Here is an 18,208-nt window from a genome sequence, read left to right as displayed (position 1 = left end):
ATAACAGTGAGACAAGCTCTCTATGTTGATTTCCTATATTTCGCCTTCTCTCTTCCTGCCGTTAAGACACATTTACCTGCCATAATAGATCTTGCAATGTCAGTATAGCCTCACTTCCACCCCTCATACAGGCTCGAGCACATTTAACACAAGTGATTAACACACTTTGATGTTTGAAGAGGATCTCTTACTGTGACCAGCCCTGTTGTGAGTCCACCTCTGTCCTTGCTGTGGAAGAGAGGATTATTTTTAGTACAAAGCAAAACACGATTCACTGAAGTATGATGACGACATAATGGCCGCTGGTGTGCCGAGGATGGATTTAATGACCTGTTCTCATGCTTATACATGCATATATGACATCCATTGATATGCCTTTTGTTGCTGTGTGTCTTTGGAGTGTTGAGTGCAAAAATGTGTGCAACTACAACATGTATGACTAATTTTAGAGCTAGCGTGCGCTGACGTAGCACACAACGTAGGAACAAATCCCCCCTACTTCAGAATAAAATCAGTGAAATTTTGAATGCTATATAATTAATGCCTAAAAGATAAAAATGAATGCATTTGTCCAGCAAAATGACAAAACAACTTCAACGAGACAGCTGTGAGAGGTTGAGTTACTGTTGGCGTAGCAACCATCACAGCTCATCCCCGCCACCCTGCTCGAAAATGATCGATTTTCTTTAATTTTCTTCTGCATCTTCCACCAGAGAAGGAGAGGGAGGGTGAGGAACAAAATGAATAAATAAAAAATAGGAGGCTATCTGTAACCTATCCCTTCATCCTGGCGTGAGATATTCAATCCTGTCTATTAGATTTACTGGAGAGGAGCAAGACATTAACACAGGCACACAAGGAAAAAAAAGAGAGAAGGAAAACACTGCCACAGATAATGTGGATGTTTCATGCATAATCTCTAATATGAGAAATGTATTAATAGGGAAATTATTGTGCATTCAATTATTTTGAAATGGCTGGCTGAGATGTTGTGATTTGGCGGTGTCCTGATAGCAGTGGCGCAGCAGGGAGCTCGGTGAGTGATGAATAACTTAATCTCCTAATCCGAAAATGGGCAGCGATCAACAATATCGCTCTACGGAGCGGCCAATAAAATGAAAGCACCGAAGAATGACAGATGCGAGCTGGGAAAAGACGAGGAAATAAGAAATAGATAAACAAATAGAACAATAAAGCAGACGGTTTTAAAGCGGCATAATTCTGTCACATTCATTAAAGCCAGAGAGCAAAATAAAACAATGCGAGATGGAGTGGCAGAAACATTACCTTTAATGTGGGTATCGTGTGGCGCGTTTGATGAGCTGCTGGCTTGGCTTTATGTCCGCTATTCAGGGTGACTCTAAATGAAATCAACATGGGATCTTTAATCAACTGGAAAAAAAGAGGCAAGCTTTATGGAACTAAACTAGATCCCTATCAGTATGTACAGTTTGTACAGTGTGATGATGAAACTGTGTGTGCATCCAGTTAGGGCACTTTTTTTTTTTTTTTTTTTTTTTTAAGGTGACAGTAAAGACATATAATGTCCAGTGTCTTTTTTATAACAAAATATTTAGACAAATTTCCACCAAAATATTAAGCAGTACAATTATTTTACAATTCATTAATAATAGAAAGAAATAACATTGATAATAATAAGAAAGGTTTCTTTAGCACCAACTCATTAGAATGATTTCTGAATGATCATGTAACACCGAAGACAGTGGCTATTATGGCTAGTACAATGGCTACTGAAAATCCATCACAGGAATTTGCAATATATGAGAGCAAAGTGTAAATGGTGTGTTTTATAAGATCACACTGTCTTTTTGTCTCCTTTGAAATCATCATGTTCTCAATGAGGTCCAATTTCATGGTGTGAATTTGAGATGGTTGATGGTCAAAATACAGGCAAAAGGTCACATGACAGGAAGCAGTGCCTCCATAAGGGCTTGAATGGACAAAGAGAAGAGACTATGCCACTATAACTACTGTATGCTGTCACTTTGATGTTTTTATTTATTTATTTTTTTTACTTGTGTGTGTGTTCATGCTAATGAATTATGTATTTTTTATGTTCAGTCTTGTAGTGCATTGCAGTGCATGTTGTTGAAGTGTACACCCACAGTCAGATGATTGCAGGTCATATGTTGTCAGCATGTTTGTATTGTCCTCTGGGCTGAAATAGCATCTGTTTGGCCCAGGGTCAAGGAGTCTCTCTCTCTCACAGTTCACAGTTTCACAGTTTAGGTGCTTTATTGGCATCATAAATATTTGTACATTCGTATTGCCAAAGCAATGCAGCATTGCTTCATACAGTCAAAATTAATAGGAAATATAATACAAAGAAAAGAACAAAAACAGTAATCTCTCAAAATCTGTCAATTCAATTTAAACTGCAGAGGTGTAAGGTATCTGAGTAATAGTACTTTATTACTATTCTTAAGTATTAACAATGATAAAAAATAAAAAAAATAAAAACAGTTAAAACCAAATACTTTTACTCAAGGTAAAAACAATAACTTTTACATATTGACATAATGTTGATTTTTGGTTGAACTATCCTTTTTAGGTTTCAACCAAATGGCAACCTCCCGCTCTCTCTTGTGAAGCCAACACGGAAGTGACTTAAACTGTAATTCCTTAACTGGCCGCTAGAGGCTGGCTGCAAAAGGGAGTCAATCCCATAGACTCCCCATGTTAAAATGCCCAACTTTACAGCAAAAAAAAACAAAAAAAAACATGTTTCCAGCCCGGTTCAAAAAATGATTTTGGTCTATATAGCTAATGTTGCCCTTCATGACAACTGTGAGGGGGGTGATTAAGTTCTGCATAATTAAGGGCGTGGCCACTTGAGTGACAGGTGGATTGGTGCTGCTTTCACCACCGTTGCACTAGATGGGCGTGGCTTCAGCAACCAGCTCCCGCCTTTTTGCCCATTTTCAATGATCCGGGAGTGATGCGCGGTGACACGCTGCAAAGATGCTGACAGCCTGCTCTGCCCACTTTGAGCTTCAAAAACAGTCTTCAGGAATCTACGGGTGACGTCACGGACACTACATCCATGGTTTTATACAGTCTATGGTTTCAACATCTTCTTTTACTAGAGGTTTAGATACAGTACAGTAATATTTGAGGTTTTTGCATCAAATATGGTAAAATGAAAAAATCTCAACTGTCTCTTGTTTTCAAAGTCAATTTAAAAAGTGTATATTTTTTCAACTTTTACATTTAAATGCTTAAGTACAATTATTATTATTAATATTATTTTAAATATTGATTTTAATGTACTGTATATGCTTTGTGGATCTTTGTGTATGTTGTGCATTCTTTTAGAAAGTGCTGCTTGATTTTACTCGCTACTGTTCCATTCTCTTCTATTTCTATTCTCCTATATGCACAAAAAAGTGACAAGACAAAAGATGTGTTTGTTGAAAGATATCAAGATATTTAACAGTTTTGCGATAAAGATTATTGTTTAACAAAAGTTAAACCATAGAAGTGATCACCTGTTTCGTGATAAGCACATAGCACAACACCATCTGCAATATGTCACAACAAACAATTATTTTGTCTCTGATGCTACATGTGTTTAATTGATAACACAAACACAAAAAAGCCTCTGGCTTTTTCTCTAAACAACTGAAGCATTTCATAGAGACAGAAGGCATTACAAGTAGAGGAGGAGTTTGCTGGGTATGCGTGTGTTTGTGAGGGTGTGGACGCTTACGTTAGCGTGTTGAGGGTCCGTGCGAGGGCTGAATGACAGGCAGCAGACGGGCAGGTCAGGTAGCATGTGGTGTATGGCAGGTATGCTTCCTGTGTCTAAACAGAAGCGTGTATAAGTGTAGCCCTGGCCCTTTCTGACAGTAAGACACCACGCAGCTGCTGGCTTGATTGAGACATCTGTATGAAACAGATGGAATTTGCGAAAGAACTGGGTTTGATGTCTATCACTGACATTTAAACGACACAGCACTGCGTTCACTCAGCTGACGCTGGACAGGAGACCACTCATAAGATTGACTACTGGACCTGGACTGCATCTTCAAGACTGACTAGGACTGCTGACGGTCTCAAAAATCCCGTTTGTTTCATCAAGTTTGCCTTGCTTCATGTAATCATAACTAAATCCTACCTTTCATAGCAAGAGCAGATTTTTAAAAGTTTTGTATTTTCGCTGAAGATGAGGCTTCCAATGTAGTGTCTTTTTTTTTATGTATGTTCCCCCTTAGGCCTTTTTTGCGCATTTTCTGCTCAGATTTTGGGTGAAAATGTGTGAAATTATGCAGAATGGTCAAATGTGTTAAACGGAGGCAGCCACACTACACTGTACTACACTTTTGTGACTGATAGAATAATCACATTAAATGCAGAAATGTGTTAGAACATATTATAGTGGGTATCCGTTAGCATTATCGTTTTTATTATTAATAGTAACAACTGAAAAAACAATCGATACTGTAGGTGAGAAGCTGACAGATATTCAAAATGTGAGTTTCTGTTAGTGTTTTCTTTTTTAATATGAATCCCTCAGTAAAGGACATTTAAAAGGGGTAATAGGTTTAGAAGTGTAATCTGATGATATAATTTGATAAATTATTGGACATTATTAATTGATTCATGCAAACATATTGCGAGAGCACAGTGTCAAAAATCAACTTTGCCATAACAAGACTGAATTGGATTTTTTTTTTTTTTTTTTTTTTTTTTTTTTTTTTTTTTGTAGGTTATTTAAAAAATTCTTTCCAAGTACCCAGTGAAACCTGCTAAAGTACCCTCTGGTGTAAACATACCCCTGGTTGGGAATCAACGATGTGATGGACAAACAAGCACAAACTTGGCGATATCTGCATCAAATCTCCCAGGTGTGTATTTGTGTCTGCTGTGTTTGTTATTTATGTACAATCTTGTTTAGGATGAGTGTGATTTGTCAAATTCTTTCAAGAGTGAGAATCTCTCTCTCTCTCTCTCTCTCTCTCTCTCTCTCTCTCTCTCTCTCTCTCTCTCTCTCTCTCTCTCACACACACACACACACACACACACACCCACACACCCACACACACACACACACACACACACACACAGCACTTCTGTAAATAAATAAAAGATAGGGTCTGGTGATACAGCAGGTCTCAGATGTGTAAAAGCCACTACTCTCATATCGGATCTGGATTTGTGTCTCCCGCCAGGGAGTGCAAACACACAGTTGCAGCCTTCAAAAACATAAACATTCTTTCTCCATTTTCCTCCCTCTCTGTCCTTTCCTTTTTCCCTTTGCCTTATTAATGCCTATTCCTTGCTGTGTCAGCCAAGCAGGCCACGATTCCTAATGAACATGTGCAAGACCCCTGGGCAGCACTTAAACTTTAAAACGTCTATTATTAGGATTACCAAAACACCACTGGTGACCTTGCAGAAATTTAGAAACGTGCCTTTTTCTCGATATCTCTGCATTTCTGCCAGCACGAGAACTGAGAGCAGGTGTGGATTGGCGAGCCACCTAAAGTCAGATGGCTGAGCTTGCTTTTGGTTGCCATAGCATTGGGATTATTAAGAGATCCAGTGGCTGCCTGGTTTCTCTTTTATGATTCTCAGACTGAATAAAAATTTAAAAGGCCATTAAACACCATTACCCCCTTCATCGCAGGTGTCACTGCCAGCGATGCAGAGTGAAGTAGCTTATTTTTCTATTAGGTGGAGAGAGAACGAGAGAGAGAGAAGCTGATTGTAAGACCAGAGCAAATGAATTTTTACTCTAGAATGGCCAAACGGTCAGACTCTAATTAGCCTGCCCTGCTCCTCTTTATCTAATGGAGCTTTGAGCACTGAAAAGGGTAAGCCTTTCCAAACATCTAAATTGCTTATATTAGGCTTGCTTGGCTCAATGGAAGTTTGACCATACTTGAGTGTGTGAAGGGCATATGGGGGTTTCAAGTCTAAACTTGAGTGAGATGATTGACTAGAAGAAGCATGAGGAGAAGTGGTGATTTGAGATGTTTGCTTTTGGGAGCCCTTTCCTAGTGGTATCGATCAGGCCAAGTATCAGGTTGATATTTAGGATTTTGAAGTTCATTTTAAGTCTGCATTTTGGAGTGCACATTTTTTGGTTTTAATAAAAATTTTGATTAAGTTTACAAATAATATTTACATTTAGTGTATGGGTTTGTTGCTAAAAGTCACACGGCTTGATTAATTTGGTAAAATAATTGTAGGTGCATTCGCTATATTTAGTCCTTTTGTATAATTTTATTTATTTATTGTTTCTAAATTGTATTTCTTGTTTTTATTGGTACATTTTTTTTTTTTAATTTTCATTAATCTGTAAATATTTTTATTTAAACTGTTATTCATTTTTTTTTAATTTTATTTATCTATTTTTTTTTTACGTGCACTCCTTTTGCCCACGCTCAAAACTTTTAGATGTCTTGAATAGTTAGTTTCCTAACTTTATTTCCTTTGATTAACTGCTCATCAGTGAGACTTGTGTTCTCGTTGACACAGGTGAGCAATGGCTTGGACCTGCAGAGTTAGCTGGATTTCTCGCTTCTCTTGGCTTTAGCCTGGAAAAGTGCTGATCGTGGAAGGGGTGCTGGAGGAGCTCTCTCTTGGGCAGATGGTGGGAAGACAGGGGGAGTAGTCACCCTGCTGCTTGGCCAACAGGGACACACACACAGACGCATTCACATACGGCACACCCCAACACAGGAAACATTAGAACAACGATTTGTCATAGTCTTTCATTTCGACGGAGGAGTTCTTTTGTTGTTGGAAATAAGCCTTGTGAGTTTATTATTATCTTCCTCTGAGTCAGTACGTTTAAGAGTTCAGCAGACACCTCTTATGATGGTGACAGGCCGTTCTTCTTTTTCTAACTGTCCACAAGCTATTTGTGAAGAATTTCTCTCGAACTAGCCATTAAAGTTTTTTTTTTCTTTCTTCTTTTTTTCAACAGCTTTTATGATGCAAGGACAAAAGAAGCAAACACATATCTTGCATAGCACGACTCAACGATATGTATTGTTTTTAGTGATAGACTGATATAGTTTCAAACAATATTTGGTATTATTGTATTATTGTTATTATATTATTACACAAGTATACTATTACAGCAGTAATATATTATGCCAATTAACACACAACTGTACACACAACAAATAATTCACGCAATTTGTTAAAATGCTTGAATTGAAAATATCTGGAAATTTTACTGCTGAACTGTGACTCTGACAGCTACACTTTTGTTTGCATAAATGCATAAAAGCTCATGAACATGATGCGGAAATATGAAATTGTTGGAACGTAAGCACTGGAAAGTGACAGTTCCATCAACTGGCCCCAAATTCTCTCACATTAGCCTTTATCCTCATCATTGAGCTCTGCCTAGAGATATCTGCTTAAAATGTCCTTGACAACAAACGGTGAGGGATGCAGATTGTGGCTGTCTTGTCTGTTAGACTGGTGGTATCAGGAGGGGCGTCTTCAGATTTGAGATCCCTGTAGCTAAGCTTATGCGTTTGACTCAGTTCCACGTAACCAAACATGCTGTTCGACACTATCCATCCGCTCCCATATGGTAAACCTGGGCTGCGGCTTTGTCAGCTTCCAGGTTTTTTTTTTCTTTCTTTTTGTCAGCCTTAAAAACAGACAAACACAGTGAGAGGTGGGCTAATTACCACAGGCCTTCCTGTAATTACTCTTCCAGAGCAGCAGTCAGGTTGGGTACAGACAGATCTGCTGTCTCTCTTACATGCTTATCTGCTGCTCACCAGACAGCTCACAAGTTCTATGTGGATTTGAGGTTCAGCTCGTCCAATGAGTTGAGTGTCAGTAGTTGTCAAACATGGTTATGGTGACGTTCCGGTCTTTACATTCTTGCGTGCCAGTGATTGGCCATGGTTTTCATAGCAAGAATTCAGCAAAGAAATACTTCACTTAGTTAAAAAAAGTCCAAGTTAATGTGTCTCTCTCCCTTCGCAACTTCTTCAGAAAATGCTTTTAGAGTTGCGTTAGGGAGAAAGTAATGTGAGAATGTCCTGAAAATGTGTCCTTTGTAAAGGTTACGGGCGGTGCTTTGAACAATAACTGTCAGCGTTGGGTTGAAGAAGTTATTTGAGTCGTTAAGCTGCAGATGGCATAGCCATTTATCGGCTGATAGTAATGAAGGATGTTTGGAGTTATTTGTATCTGCATGTAAACTGTTTTGTTAAAAGTAGGTGAGTTTTGCTAGCCTGATACATTTATGTATCCCACAGGGAGCGTTGGCCCACTAAGATGCCACAGTTGCTCTACATAATTATAATGGGAAGGTCCTTGTAAACTCATTAATATTTCTGTGAGTTTATAATGTGTATAATGTGTATTGCATGTGTTTTAAAGGGGTAGTACAAGAGATAGTTCCCAAAAAAAAAAAAAAAAGCTCCAAATATGCCTCCAAATATCTGTATAAAAATATAAATATAAATAAAGTAGTAAAAAGTACTCCAGGTTGTTCTTCACACACTGTTATCTTATGATTTCAGAAGTCTAGAGAACAATTCAGACTTGTTCTCCAAGTCTTCTGAAACCAATAGATAGCTTTGCGTGAAGAACAGACCTGCAATTTAAGTTGTTATTCAATTATAATCTTCCCTACTGGTGAGCTGTTACTGAAGAACTGCTGCAACCAGATTAATAAGTCATCATTGTGTTTGATTCTTGAAGGAATAAATTTGAGTCATGAAAAAATCAGTGTGATTCCCAAAATAATCTTTCTGTCAAGTTTGTGTACCATAACAGCTGGTTCATTGAAGAATCAACACAGTTTGTCAGTGAATCATTCTGTCCAATTTGTGAACCGATTTATTGAAGAATCAGTGAAATTTCTGAAATAAATAGTCTGTCCAATTTGTGAACATTACAACTAATTTGTGAAACAAATAATTTTGTCTATTTGTGTAATGGTTCAAAATAATGATTCATTCCCTTTTTCTCTTCCCTGCCTCAGTGATCAGGTTCTCAGCAAACAGCTCACTGAAAGTGAAAATGATCAGTGAATAAGTGCATATATTTTGTTCTATTTCTTGCACAAAGCTATTGTGTGGCTTCAGGAGATTTGGAATGTATGAGCTACTTTTATGTTGCTTTTTTTGGTGTGTTTGTGTCTGTGTGTATTTTAGAATTCAACAGATGTGGTCATGATGAATTATATTTGTATGGAGAAGAGTTCTGTAAAATGTTGTAATACAAGGATTTCCTAATTTCAGTTGTTCTGTTCGTATATTCTTGGGACCTTACTGTGTTCCTGTGGCTCAGTGGTAGAGCATTGCATTAGCAGCGCAAAAGGTTGTGGGTTCAATTCCCAGGGAACACATGTTAGGTAAAAAATGTTCGCCTGAATGCATTGTAAGTCGCTTTGGATAGAAGTGTCTGCTAAAATGCATAAATGTAAATGTATAACTTTATTTAAAGCTAGACATACCTAGTCTTGTGTCAGGCACAGGTTACATTCCTCTGATTAAAATAACACTTCAGCCGCTCCCAACAAGGACAGTATGCTCTCTCTTTCTCTCACTCTCTCCATTTATTTCTCCTGAAAGCTAGTTGTCCATGCCATAGGCCAATGTACAGTCTAAGCCTTTGAGCACATGCTTTATGCAATACATCAGTTTGTTGTGCAGAGAGGTTTTCTGGGGGATTATTGTGGTCTAAAGTAAGTTGCCCTTTCATTAACCTTGGCTGGCAAATTCTAGCTTTAATACAATACAAATGCGTAATCTGGCCCGCACAAACACAGCTGAGCCACTGTATTACTGTCTGATATTGCTTTGGGTTCCCTCTCAGCATTTCACTAATTAAGCCTCGAGCTCAACCTCAAGTCCTGCTGTACTCTATCGTCATTTTAAATTTATTTTGATTGATTTGTGTCAGCCTTAACTATGCTCTCTGCTAGATCAATAAATAAAGATCAATACTGTAATGTTTTCATCAGAACCGTTATTAAAAAATAGATTGGCTATAAAGAGAACTGAATCACTGATAGAACTGATGCTTGCAATGCATGCCAACTTTAAATTTAATTGAACTACGTCAAAGTCTTTGAGATTAGTTAAGGGAACGCTTGTAGGGAGAGCAGAAGGTGTAAGATCGGTAGGTATTTACTCCAAAAAAAAAAAAAAAAAAAAAAAGAAAGAAACATCTTGGTTGGCTCTGAGCAATGACGCTGACCGTTGAGAATCACATCGTGTCCTAACCAGCAGCATACTGATGACTGCGCTCACAGAACTCACATTATAATTACCGACTCGCCAGTAGCATTCATGTGGTCATATGTAATATGATGACACGCTGTAAATTGCAGTCCAGCTGAATGGAGTTGACCAGCTGTAAAATGTTAAAACAGTAAAACACAGCATGAAAGCCGGACTTGTGACTTTGCCAGTAAAAATGATGGCTTGTGGTCTGGAGTCGTGCGTACGCGTGTGCGTAATTCGAATCCATTGGCTGGTGTGTATGACTAAAAATATTTCCACAAAGTCTAATCAGGCTGAGAGATCCCTTTTAATAAGAGCTGTTCAAGTACGTCATAAGTCCATCGATGTTATTGTACTCTGTTTTAGCCACTCGGTTTAAGCCACATGTCTGCAGAACACCTCCTCTCCTAACAACCACCAAGGAACCCCCCCCTACTCACTAACGAAGGTAGGTTGGCAGCCAGCACTGACCCTTCATGATTCTCGCTCTAGCCAGCTGGGTGTCAGGCAGAGGGGGACAGCTGGGGCTCCGGCCCAGCCAGGGCCCGCAGGGATCTCCAGGTTAGCACAACAGAGGCCTCGGTCCTGTGCCTTCCTTTAATAGCCCCAGTTTGACCCCGCCTCGCCACACACACTGCTTCCATCACTGGCATATGATTAATGGCCTAGTTTTGCTCTGGCTGGCTTACCATATGACATCCATACACACACACATACGCACATACACTTATGCACACAGAACCACTGAACAATTTTCAGCTTGTTCTGTTTTTCTGTGTCTGTAGAATAATGAAGCTTTTTCCATTTTGGATGACACTGCTACTTGGTATAGGGGCCATTGACATGACATTATTGTCCTTTTTATTCATTTATTTAAAAATGCATTAAATGCAGTTCATATGTACAAATAATAATTCTGTACATTTTACCATAAATTATATTTTTTAAACTTTTTTTTACATTTTATTTTCTTTTGTTTTTTTCATGACAAATTATTGTGAGGTCAAGTAATGCATTTAATGGAAGAGAGATGTGGATTGATCCAATTTAAAGAGACTTGATTTCCCTAAAGAGTGGGTGACTGGGCGTCCATGTTCACTGGTCGATAAACAAATAGCATCTGCGTGTGTGTGAGCTTGCGGTGGCTACACAAGCTCATAAGTCCAATGACCATAATGAACTTGGTTAAACCCAAGCCACCTCATCAAACCTGGACAGCCCCAAGCCTGGCCCGCCACAGGATTAACATGCTATTAAAGTTATTTGGTGCATCAGGAGAGAACATTCAGTGCTCGTGTCCTAACTGACACCCGCTTGTTCTGCTAAAAGAATTAAAAACAAAAAAATGCTTAATATTTTTTTGGAACATGTGATACTTTTTTTCAGGATTTGATGAATAAAAAATTAAAAAGAACAGCATTTATTCAAAATATAAATAGTTTGTAACAAAATACACTATCGTTCAAAAGTTTGGGATCAGTTTTTTTTGTTTTAAATTGATATAAAGTGATATTAAAGACTTATATTGTTAGAGAAGAATTCTATCTTAAACGTTTATGCTTATTCATCAAACAATCCTAAAGAAAGTATCACAGGTTCCAAAAAAAAAAAAAGTATAATAATAATAATATTACAATATTACTGTTTACGTATGTGTGTGTGTGTGTGTGTGTGTGTGTGTGTGTGTGTGTGTGTGTGTGTGTGTGTGTGTGTGTGTGTGAGAGAGAGAGAGATCAACTAATATATATGATAGAAGCAGTTTTGTGAAATCCTTCAAAGATGTTTCTAACCCCAAATATGTACTGTATTTTTCTTCTCCATCTCTGTGGGGTTTATGTTTAACTACTTTGGAACCATAGTGGATCCACTTACACAAAGTCATGGTTTATTTGTGCACAGATTCCCGTGTTGCATCCATGTGCAGGTTGTCCTCTGGAATCTCTTGCTGACCTTATTCCCAGCAATCTGGACGGAGCGCAGTGCACCCGCTATGCTTGTTCTTTATAATACTCAAAATCATGGATATTTCATGTTGCGGGAAAGGGGCATTACATCCTCTTTCTTTGCTAACTTTCTCTCTCTGTGCTATAAGGCCTTTACCCAGAGAGATTTATTTCATCCCTGATACCCAGAGTAGAAACAACATAAGATTGGAGGTCAGAATACCACTGCTGTTTTGCTTACGATCAAGAGAAGAGGAAAGAGGCCTTGTCTGCAGGGTTAGGTGCTGTTTAGGTTGATTGTCTCTCCCTGAGGTGGTGTGATCAACCGTATGTCCACTCGGCCAGAGCCTGGCCCTGCATTTAGCTCCAGTTACACTGAAGGGGTTAAACTGGCGATAGCGTTTGGAGACACAACTGGACAGCTTTAGTGCATTTTGTTGTAATTGTGTCCCAGTTGTCTTGTCTGAAATCAATTCAAGTTGGGAGCTGGCTAGCACAGGGAGGTCAAGGATTCTGCAGCCTAAATATTTTATCTGTACTACACGTCTGGAGCTTTTAAAGATGCGCGTTGGCCTGTTTTCCCTATTTCTCTGACACACAGATGCTGTTGGCTCAGCCTTTCCGCCCAGGTCAGGGCCAGTTCTTCATTTTTATTTTCTATAAATCAATTATTAAGGGTACTGTGTATCTGGTGGAGGCTGAAGGGAGTAGTGTGGAGAAAGCCAGGCCTCACTGAAGTCCAGTTTTGTTTATTTAATTCTTCACTTCTCAGCCTAGATAACTCTGTTAACCCTAGGAAAAGTTCTTAATGTATAAGTGGCTGTCAGAATGATGTGTTATTATATTATGTGTTAAATATTTAGTTTTTAAGAATGCGCTAATAAAATGAAGACACACATACATACTTATATGTAAGATAATATATAAATTATTATTCTTTTTATTTATTTATTTATTTATTTATTTATTTATTTATTTATTTATTGAGGTTGGATTTCTTGATTTACAGCCTGTGAAATGAAAAAATAAAACAAAACAAAATAAAATAAAATGAAGCTACTTATCCTTTTATTCACATTGGACCCACAAAGATGTACATAATGGAACTGTGCATAAACCAACTTTTGACACAGTTGTAAGAGTGACTGACATGCATAATTGTTATGTTTATTTATTTATTGTTAGCTCATTTTTTGTGTATTTATTCAAAAATTAGTTTGATGTTTTGGAATTAAATATTTCTTTGTTTTCTTTTTTAAAATATGAAATAAAAAGTTATTATTCATAACAATAAATTATTTTGAGTAAATTTGATTAACAAAATGAATATATAAAAATGAACTGATTTCCATGTTATCTGTAGTGTTAATGCACTTCACCTATTTGTAGAGAATATAGATTTCAAAACAACTCATTTGTAATGTACATTTGGGCCAATTACCACCCAAAGTTAGACATTAAATCAAAGTGTTACAACTATTCCTAGTCTCCTCCACTTCCTGTCCTTTACAGTCTAGATGAAAGCACTCTGAATACCTGAGCACATTTGTGTTGTTGTGTAGCATGCTGATTACAAAAAAAACAGTCAAATAACACTTGAGCCCCAAAGGGTTAACCGTTCCACAGACACTTCCAATGAGACTCTTCAGAGAGTAGAGTTAGGTGATTTAACCAAACAAATACAATACCAGAGAGTCCGTTGCAGCTCATGCTAAACTCAGTGTATGTAATACATAACCATCATAAAACATTTATCAGCCCCTCCTTTCATTAGCCCAAACATGAAGAGACCCACCATAGTGGCAAAACAATTGTGTAGCACTGTCCTCAACTCCTTACTCTCCACTCACCTGCCTGTAATTACTCTCAGTGAATAAATAACATTGACGGGCATCGCTACTTCACGCTATGCCGTGCCAAAAACATGCTTTTCAATCGCACACATCTGTGGAGTTGACCGTACTACCATATAAGTGAAACTGTTCAAGATGATTTGTTTTCATCCATGTAAAGGCACAAATTTGATTTTCTCCGCTCCCAAAACAGACAGACATTGGGTCTGATTTGTTTTTGGTGGAATAAATGAGAAATGTTCTCAGCAAAGCACAAACCACGCTGTCGGGGGTGAGCCATATAACCAAGGGAGACTTGCAGTCCGGCCAGCACCACCTTTATGTACTTTACTCACACAGTCCAGAGGAGGTGCGGTTGGCAATCGATGGGCCCGGGCTTCAGTGTGATCAGAGCGGATGAGAGATGAGGACGTTTCCCTGCTTTGGTGACAGCTGCAGGCGTCAGGGTCGATTTGGCGACCGGCGGATTGAGAGGTGTTATATCTGAGGAGCATGAGGTTCCACTCCAATGAGCAATCTGCTTTATCAAAAGGCCTTTTTCTCAATCAATACAGCTTTTATCAGGGGAGCCCAGTGCTGTGCTGCCCGCACTGTATCGGCTCTCCCACTGGGCAGATGCCACGTGCGGGACAGGCTAATGCCTGCTCAGCTGGAGTCAGTCTGGTCAGCGGCTCTTTTGACCTGAGAGAGTTTAGTTCAGACACACAGGCATGCTTGCTCTATATGAGATCATCACAATATATTCAGGAACAGTCTACTTTTTTTTTTCATGTATGTATTAAATGGAAATATAGAGAACAGTTTATGCCATTTATTAACACACCTACTGTACATATTATTCTATTATAAACATTTTCGAGAATTTGTGAAGAGCTTTTTCTCTCTCTCCTTTTTCGCACAGACTTGGTCAATATGACTGACTTTGTAAATAAAGTAAATAAATGTAAAACAAACAAACAAATAAATAAATAAACAATTAAATAATTAAATGTTACTGGTTTGCGACATTAATTATTTATTTACTTATTTATTTTATTAATTGCACCTTTGGTAACACCTTACAGCGAGATTTTATATATTGAACCAGTTCACTTATGACAGAAATATGGAAATAATCATAAACAATACTTTTACAAGATTTATTAAACTTTGTTAATGTTTCTACATATACTAATACAGTTGTATCATTTCATTTTACATAAATTAACATTATGAGCAAACATATATTAACAATGAACACTAGTATATTATAAATAACATTTATTAATCATTCTTTTTTTTTTTCATGAAACATAATGCATTATTGTTAGCAAATATAACCTTATGAAGCTTTTAACCATTATAAAATACACATTTTCACTGTTCCTGCCATTTACAAATATGATTATTCATTTTAAATTGCCCAATGGCACAGTAAAGTGTCCACTGGATGTGAATTTTGGATGTCGTTCAGTACATACTATCAGACATACTACTTGTTTGACTGACTTTTCGCATTCTGCTTAGTTGGGAAGTAGGCATATTTGAATGTGTGGTCTGTATTCTGGAATCCATGTATTTTATACCAGCTTATCTGGTGTTTTAGGAGAGCCCATTGCAGGGAATCAAGGTGAGGATGCGGTGATGGCACGTTAATGAAGTGGCGTGGTGTGGTGGTGATGAGCAGATCAAGAGGAGGACGGCTGTGCGGGAATTACTGCCTTAGTCCTCCAGCACAAGGAGAACAGTGAATTAATCTCCAGTCGCGCCCATTCAATGAGTCCCCAGAGCTTGCTTAATTAACCTAATAAAAACACTAATAGAACCATTTCCAAAGGTAAATTTAATTTACTTGTCAGCGTTGTACATCAATAGGGATAAGGACGGGTGGGCACTTGTGTCTCAGCGAGTGTCCACGCCGGCCCCTAATAAATACCAACTCGTTTACATCCACATCCCATTATGCCTGCTGTCAGTGGCCACAGTTAAATTATGATGAAAAGAGGGGCCGAGAGCAGAATTAAAATGACCAAAGGTTAACACAATATTTGTCTAAGAAGATGATAAGATTTGTTTCTCTATCTCTCTGCCACTCCTTCACCCCCTGATGATGTGATTGCTTACCTCAGCCATAAACGGTGTCAACTCGTAAAACAAATTTCATTAAAACAGATAGCTGTATATTTTTCACCAAATGGAGTTTAAGTGAACACAGTTCATATGAAAGAATCATAAATAGAATAAAATAAATAAAATAAAAAACTTACTGACGTGTGCTTTGTGGCTATGTACTACCGATGTACTACCAAGAGCCATTAAGCCCATCTCATTACTGCCCTCCCAATGACTGTGTAATGACCTGCAATCATTTGTAAGTGAATAACTATTAAAAGCCCTGGCAGCTGGGAGAGTGCTTTTAAAGTCAAATTAAAACACATGGGAGGTAGCCTCTTCCCTGCATAATATGTATCTATAGATGCATAACAGGCTCCCCTTCTGTTTTTCACGACCAAGGATATTTCATCTCCAAAGAGACAGAGAGATAAAGAGGGACTGGAATTAACGAGGGGTCTCATCGACATGCTCTTGTTTTAGGTGATTTTATTGAATATTATAGTCTTTGGTGTGATTGTGGCCTCCAATGATGGGCCTTTGCATTTGTGTGTATGTGTTTGTAAGCCCTATAGGATGTGCGTAGACAGCTGTGGTCCTCACTAGCGCATTGTTCTGTTGTGCCATGCGTGAAGGTGACCAATCAGAGACTTTTATTTTTCTAACTTGATTTGTGAATAGATAATTACTTCTGCAAAACTAACTCAAGAGACTTTTATAAACTGTGGATGGCTTTTAGCTTTCACAACAAGGGCGGCAAGGTTAAAGCCTGCAGGTTTAAGATTCTGTGTTGAACAGAGACAAAAACATTTCTGAGAGGAGGTATTGATCAGTAGTCATGTGGTATACAATACATGTTTTTTCAAATCTAATCACAGATGATGAAGACCAACACATTTCTGTTTGAAAGTATGGGTTACTCACACTAAAAGAACAACCTTAAACTATGTACTTAACCTCTTTTACAGACTTCTGGAAGCCACTTGTGTTCAAAAATATGCCCCTGATAGGTGAAGGCCTGCCTCATGTGAAACAATTTTTTTTTAAAAAAATTTTTAATATTATTTCAAAGGAAGTGACACATCATCCTCTGCTAATTTTAAAAATAAATAAATAAATAAATAAAAACTTAGCCTTGTCTAATTTCTTTTAACTAACTAATGTTTTATCTCTCCTGTTTCTGTTTGATTATGTAATTTATAATAAATGCCTTTATATTTTTTATATATTTGATATTATATAGTTATTATTATTATCATCAACATCCACAACAACAATAGTAATATTAATTATAATAAACTATAGTTATGATATATATATAAAATCAAAATCTATTTTTTCCTATTTAATTTTTATTAAAATAAATGACCTATGAAGACATAAAACATTGTAAAATATAACCTTGATAATGTGATTGTTTAGCTTACCTCAGGCATGATTTGTCTGGTACTGGTAAATCTACTCTAGCTTTAATAATAAACAAAACTCAATAGTTTTACTTTTTCCCCCACGTCAGTTTAACCAAGTCAAAGAAAATCATGTTACTACATGTTTCTGAACTCCAGTGTGTGGACTGACTGTAAAATGCTGGCTGTGGTCATTTGCTTTAGGGTATGAGGTGAGTGATAAGTTGTTTTGAAGCTCGGAGATGTTGTAATCATCTCCCACCACAAGGTGGACAACTGTGTGTGTGTGTGTGTGTGTGTGTGTTTATTTACTGTATATACTGTATATATATAATGGACAAGGTTGAGAGGTTTTGATGAAGAGGCTATGAAAGTGTCTTATGTTTTATAGACTTCATATTAAGTAATATCAGGGTTTAACACTTTAAATTGACCTATATTGCAAAATTTGACCCTTTTAAAAAAATTGCAAAGCATTCAAAACAATAAGACATAAAGCAGCAACACTCTTTCTTAACTTTAAATTTCACCTCATTTCCCAGTCTGATCAAGATTTCTCTTTGAGGACTTGATATGCTCCTGTATCTGAACAGCACCACAGAGGACGGAAAGACAGGAAAGAGTGAGAAGAGAATGCATGTGGAGGAAAGAGAATGCTCTGTTTTTTTTTACTGTCACTGGGG

General features: G+C 37.6%; 1 long non-coding RNA gene across 8 annotated transcripts in view; it reads left to right on the top strand.

Annotated features, from left to right (window-relative positions):
• Positions 1-18,208, top strand: part of LOC109058721 — a 261,589-nt gene that overhangs the window by 72,106 nt on the left and 171,275 nt on the right. For 7 of the 8 annotated variants that reach the window (XR_006161501.1, XR_006161502.1, XR_006161500.1 and 4 more), the window contains exon 3: positions 4,730-4,868. This is a non-coding gene — a long non-coding RNA (uncharacterized LOC109058721). Of the gene's footprint in view, positions 1-4,729; positions 4,869-6,504; positions 8,402-18,208 lie in introns of those variants that run through there. The other variant, XR_006161504.1, reaches the window with a different exon arrangement.

The sequence above is a fragment of the Cyprinus carpio genome, chromosome A13 (assembly GCF_018340385.1).
Source record: "Cyprinus carpio isolate SPL01 chromosome A13, ASM1834038v1, whole genome shotgun sequence".
In the NCBI taxonomy this organism is placed as follows: Eukaryota; Metazoa; Chordata; class Actinopteri; order Cypriniformes; family Cyprinidae; genus Cyprinus; species Cyprinus carpio.
Note: the sequence above shows the minus strand (reverse complement) of the source record. Positions and strands in the feature narration are given on the sequence as shown.